Raw genomic sequence first — 6,225 nt, 5'->3', positions numbered from 1 at the left:
TGCCTGGCCAGCCTGGGTGAGGGGGTGATGGCTGTTTGCAGCTGGTCACACACCCTTCAGGGTGGGGGTCCCCACTGGGGTGCCTGGCCAGTCTGGGTAAGGGGCTGAGGGCTGAAGCTCCCAACTGCTCCTTTTTTTCTTTTTCTTTTTATTCTGGGCCAGCTTTAGCTCTGAGGCTTGGCTCCAGCTCTGAGGCCTCTGCTGCTGAAAGCAGGTATCTGGTTTGTTTTGGTTCTATAATCGAAACAATGTATAACTCCAGCTCTGAGATCCAGGTTCGCTGAAAGCAGGTTTCTGGGTTTTTTTTTAGCTTCAATATTTGTTACAATGTTTCAAACTGCAGGCTCAGAGGCCGGCAAGGCAGGCGGGGAACATTGGTTTCCTCCGTCACTGAAGCATGCAAGCCTCATGTTAGTTTCAAGCTGCCTGGCTGCCGGCTGCCATCTTGGATGGCAGTTAATTTGCATATCACCCTGATTAGCCAATGGGAAGGGTAGTGGTCGTACGCTAATTACCATATTTCTCTTTTATTAGATAGGATTAGTAATGTGGATTACAGGAAATATGCAATCATGAAAATAGATGCTGCTTGTTCTCTTATTTTAGGAAAAGAATAAATTTAACACATTATTTGCAGGTAGTTTTTATCACGCGCTAACAGGTTGCGCGGGCCATTTTTGCTAATTTTTTGTGCAAATGGCAACGTTCAGTAAAATTATGATAACTTTATTTTATGTATTTATATGTTACCCACATTCTACCGCTAGTCTATAAAAAACGTATTAATACGTGTCCCACGCTCTACTACACTGGTAGAACATATAATGTATAAATACGTTTCCCGCATACAATGTGTTAAGAGATAGTTAACAATTACTGACAGTACAAAATGTGCAAGGAGTTCTAGTACTCAAAGGCTTAAACAAATATTTAAAATAAAGATTATCTTGAGAGGAAATATAGGCTTATATTTCTATGTGTTAAAATGCAATGCTTATGAAGAACTTGAGCCAAAAGTAAAAATAAAGAAAAAGAAATAAAGAAAAATATAATACACTATCATCCCTAGCAAGTCTGTTACAAAGACAATTTTAAGGCCTCTGAATTTCAGTCAAAAATTTAAAATGCACAAATATCCTTAATAAGTAGGACAAAACATTTTAAAGTTGATTATCCTATTTAATAAAAGCCTAGGTGGCATCACACGTGATGTCATTACAAGATGGACACCACAAGATGGCCAGCAGGGGAGGGCAGTTGGGGGCGATTGGGCCAGCAGGGGAGGGCAGTTGGAGGCAATCAGGCCCTCGGGAAAGGGCAGTTGGGGGTGATCAGGCCAGCAGGGGTGCAGTAAGGCATCAATCAGGCTGGCAGGGGAGCAGTTAGGGGGTGATCAGGCTGGCAGGCAGAGTGGTTAGGGGCAATCAGGCAGGCAGGCAGGCAGGCAAGTGGTTAGGAGCCAGCAGTCCCGGATTGTGAGAGGGATGCCTGACTGCCGGTTTAGGCCGGATTCCTGTGGGCCTAAACCGGCAGTTGGACATCCCCCAAGGGGTCCCAGATTGGAGAGGGTGCAGGCTGGGCTGAGGAACACCCCCCCTCCCGTGCACAAATTTCATGCACTGTGCCTCTAGTGTAAAATAAAAGTAGAAATATGCCTTATCTGTAGACAGTGTCCGCAGTCAAGTACAGGAGTGTGATTCCCACCTGCTAGCCTGGGCTGAATTACTTGAGAGAACAGCCATATTAACTAATTAACGTTTAGTTGATCACTGTGAACAAAATTGATGTGTAAGCAGCCTAACTTGTGAATAACTGCTTCTAGATCTGAAAGTAGTTGAATCCTGAAACAGACTGGCACACGCCTTCACTGGTTATGCTCCCTGGGAGTCAGGGCTCAGATGTGGTTTCCTAGGTTGGTGTGGGGATGTCCTGCCATCCAGCCTCTTACACTCTGCATAGGATGGAGAGCCAAGGCTGGGTTATGAGTTACAGTCTTTTAAAACAGATACTGTTTGATCCATAACTAATATTTCGAACATTTGGAGACCAAGCTTAAAACATTCCATTTTTAAGCTTTTGTGACCTACAGTTTTTATTAATTTTAAGGTTTAAAACATATATCCCACATATTATTATATATAGCTAGAACATATGAATTTTGAGTTATTTGGACATCCCTTAATAAACAGCCTATTTTCATTGTTGGGAAAATGTCAGCACAAGTTGGCTGAACACAGTACTTCATCATTTCCTGCTTCATCTCAAAATGAACCAAAGGGTACACAGAGCAAAGTTCCTGATATAAGACATGAAATAGTGAAAAACATGATTTATAGAAGTAAAATTTAATTAAGTTAGAAAGTACCAAAATAAATGGAACAATACTTCAGAAAAAAGAAAAATAAATAAGACAAATAAAAATAAACTAAAATTTTTTAATTTAAGCATGTTATTTAATAACAATAAAAAATTCATTAATTTTCAATGAAACTACACTAATATTTACATTTCATTCTACTTGTGATATGTCAAATATGTATATACTCATGTACACAAACAAGATTAACAAAAATTCTTCATGGTTGTGAATTAATTTAGTAATTGGTTTTCTGTTAGAAACAACATAAAAAATGATTTCCTAAAGTTTAGGTTCTTTACCTTATGAAAATGTTGATTCACTGCTCTCCAATAATTTAATAACTGAAAAATAATCCTCTAAACCTTAAGGCTATAAGGAGGGTAATAACATCAACTGCAACTAAAAAAACAATAACACACACACAGACACACACACACCACAACAACAGAGTGTTGGTTTAAGTATATAGTCTATAACAGTGATGGTGAACCTATGACACACATGTCAGAGGCGACACGCGAACTCATTTTTTTGGTTGATTTCTCTTTGTTAAATGGTATTTAAATATATAAAATAAATATCAAAAATATAAATCTTTGTTTTACTGTGGTTGAAAATACCAAAAAATTTCTATATGTGACACGGCACCAGAGTTAAGTTAGGGTTTTTCAAAATGCTGATACGCCGCGCTAAAAAGGTTCGCCATCACTGGTCTATAATAAAAAATTATACTATATAATGTAGATCAGAAATTTTTTTTGCTATTATTGTAGTCTCTCTTTTTTTAAAAAATTAAATTCTTAGTGTTTAAAGTATTACACAGATCTCCTTTTTCCCCTCATTGATCTCTCCCAGGGCGCCCCAACCCCCAGCACCTCCATCCCCTGTCTGTGTCGATTGGTTATGCTCATATGTATGCATACAAGTCCTTTGGTTGATCTCTTACTCCCTCACCCCCTGCCTTCCCTCATAGGCTGGACAGTCTGTTTGATGATTCTATGACTCTGGTTCTATTTTTTTAATAGTGTATTGCTTATTGGGGCAGGGTTGGGAGGGGAGACACCATGGTGAGGAACAAAATCAATGAAAGGAATACAAACTCAGGAAGCAATAATGTTAAAACAGTAGTAAACAAAATGGTTAACTGCAATCATTTTCTTAAGGGGACTCCACTCGTGGAAGAAAAACTTTAATTGCCATTGCAAAAAACATCTGAATGAAGTAGAAAATGTTTTCAATAACATTAGAGAATATGTCCTAGAAATTGAAGGTAACTGGATGTAGCATCCTGACAGCAATTTAATATAACAGTTCCGGATGGTTAGGCTGAGGCCAATGCCTAATGAGGATGAAAGCCTTGTCTGCGGGGAATTTTGGAGGATACCCGGAGAAATATTACACTGAGCATAAACCAAATTGAATTTTTGTCATAAGTATTGTAAAGTTTCATATAGTAAAAGTTTTTTTCTACATGCACTTCAATTTCACAGCAAGAGTGGCATAGGATGCCTAAACACGGAAGAGAGCATTCATGCAAGATATCTAACTCCTTGATATAATAATGCATTCAATTCAAAATGATTACACTATCATTACATCTAGGGCTTTCTGCAACTACAAGGTGGTGGTTATGGAAAGCATGGTCCCCGGTATCAATATCTAAAAAGCAGCCACCACCTTCTTTTATGTGTTATGTGTGTTTCCTTTTTGCGTTTTTTCTTCATTTTTCTTACTCAACTCTGCTGCTGTTGCTGCTTCTTAGCAAAACTGGTAAAAACAAAGTTGTAATCATTGAACATAGCACTCTGGCAATCAAGACGTTTAAAACATTCAATCTTCTGGGGTGAAGAAAGCACTGTGCGACATTTAGAACTCTGGTTTACAAACAAGGTGGTCACAAATTTTCCTGGCTTGAAGACTTCCACAACTTTCCTGATCAGGTCATCATAGGAGGTCTGGCTTAAGTTTGTTTCAAAGCTAACATAAGAAATTCTGGTTCTGGAGTGATGTGAATAGTCCAATAAGTTCCATCCGATTTCATGTCATTCATGGAATACCCACAAGGATTGAACATTGTGGCATCAATGACAGAACCTGGTATCAGATCACGAATTCCACTCTCACGAGTGACATCCTTTGCAGTAACACCATCTTTCATGTAGAACTGGTCCATAACTGCTGGGTCAAGCTCACTCATCAGAATTTCCAGGGTTTGATCTGGCTAACTGATTACCCTACTTTCTGGGAAATCCAAAGTATATAAGTACCAACAGTCAGAATTCATACATCCCAACCAATATGCTGCTCCATTTGGGAAAATTGCATTAAGAAACTCTATTTCTTCCTGGAAATTCCAGTGTGGGTACACTTGGTGAGAAGGCTTCATGAAATTCTTATGAGAGTAAAAGAAGCTTTGAATTGAGTCAAACCCACTGTAATCCCTAGCAAGTTTCAACAGGGAAACCAGTGCTTTGAGCAAGAGGGTGGTATCACATGTCTTCAAAATGAAACGTCTCTTGGAGACAAACATGCTATTCTCACTGAGTACATAAGCTTCCTGCTTGTCAGTTTTTGTCACCCTTATGATTGAACATTGCACATCCTTCAAAAGTATGTCCCACTTGGATTTTGGGATGGTGCGAAGATCCCCAGATCCTTGACTTGCGTGGGCTTGCTGCTTGGACAACCAAACCTCCAGTAGCTTCTCAGTCCATTCGAAAAAAATGTGCAGCTTCCGTCACTGTGGGACTAGCGAACAACCAACAACCACAGAAAATCAAATAAATTAAATCTCTTCTCCTGCTGCTGCTGTGGATTGTTCCAGCTGTTTCAGGTTCCTTTTTTTGATTTTTTTTTTTTTGCTACAATTTTATATTAACTTTAAAAAAAAAAATTCCCAGCTTTTTTTTTTTTTTTTTTTTTTTTTTTTTTTGGTGTGTATGAGTGAAAAGTTGAACGTGAGTCTGTTGGAAATAGAGGCAGACACAGTTCAGTCTCCTGTAGTCCGCTGTTTCCCCATTAGAGAGTGAGCTGAGTGAGTGCTAGCTAATGTTCCCGGCCATATTGTGGAAGCTTCTGGTTCTATTTTTGATCCTCAGTTTATGTTGTTCATTATGCTCCACAAATGAGTGAGATAATGTGGTATTTTTCTTTCTCTGAATGGCTTATTTCACTTAGCATAACGCTCTCCAGTTCCATCCATGCTGTTGCAAATGGTAAGAATTCCTTCTTTTTTACAGCAGTATAGTATTCCATTGTGTAGATGTACCACAGTTTTCTAATCCATTCATCTGCTGATGGGCACTTAGGCTGTTTCTAAATCTTAGCTATTGTAAATTGTGCTTCTATGAACATAGGGGTGCATATATACTTTCTGAGTGGTGTTTCTGTTTTCTTGAGATATATATTCCTAGAAGTAGTATTACTGGGTCAAACGGAAGTTCCATTTTTAATTTTTTGAGGAAATGCCATACTGTTTTCCACAGTGGCTGCACCAGTCTGAATTCCCACCAGCAATGCAAGAGGGTTCCTTTTTCTCTGCATCCTCTACAGCACTTGTCGTTTGTTGATTTCTTGATGATAGCTATTCTGACAGGTGTGAGATGGCACCTCATTGTTGGTTAGATTTAGTGACTTTGAGCATGTTTTTATATGTCTCTTGGCCTTCTGTATGTCTTCTTTTGAAAAGTGTCTCTTTAGGTCCTTTGCCCATTTTTTGATTGGATTATATTCCTTTTGTTTAATTGTATGAGTTCCCTATAAATGTTGAAGATTAAACCTCTATCAGAGATAACATTGGCAAATATGTTCTTCCATGCAGTGGGCTTTTTTGTTGTTTTGTTGACAGTTTCTTTTGCTGTGGAGGG

The 6,225-nt window shown here is 38.8% G+C and overlaps 1 pseudogene; it reads right to left on the bottom strand.

Moving 5' to 3' along the window:
- Window positions 1-3,392: 3,392 nt before the first annotated feature.
- Window positions 3,393-5,246, bottom strand: LOC132212735 (S-adenosylmethionine decarboxylase proenzyme-like; annotated as a pseudogene).
- Window positions 5,247-6,225: the final 979 nt, after the last annotated feature.

The sequence above is a fragment of the Myotis daubentonii genome, chromosome 11 (assembly GCF_963259705.1).
Source record: "Myotis daubentonii chromosome 11, mMyoDau2.1, whole genome shotgun sequence".
NCBI classification, from domain to species: Eukaryota; Metazoa; Chordata; class Mammalia; order Chiroptera; family Vespertilionidae; genus Myotis; species Myotis daubentonii.
The sequence above is the reverse complement of the archived record's forward strand: the minus strand, read 5'-3'. Positions and strand labels throughout refer to the sequence as shown.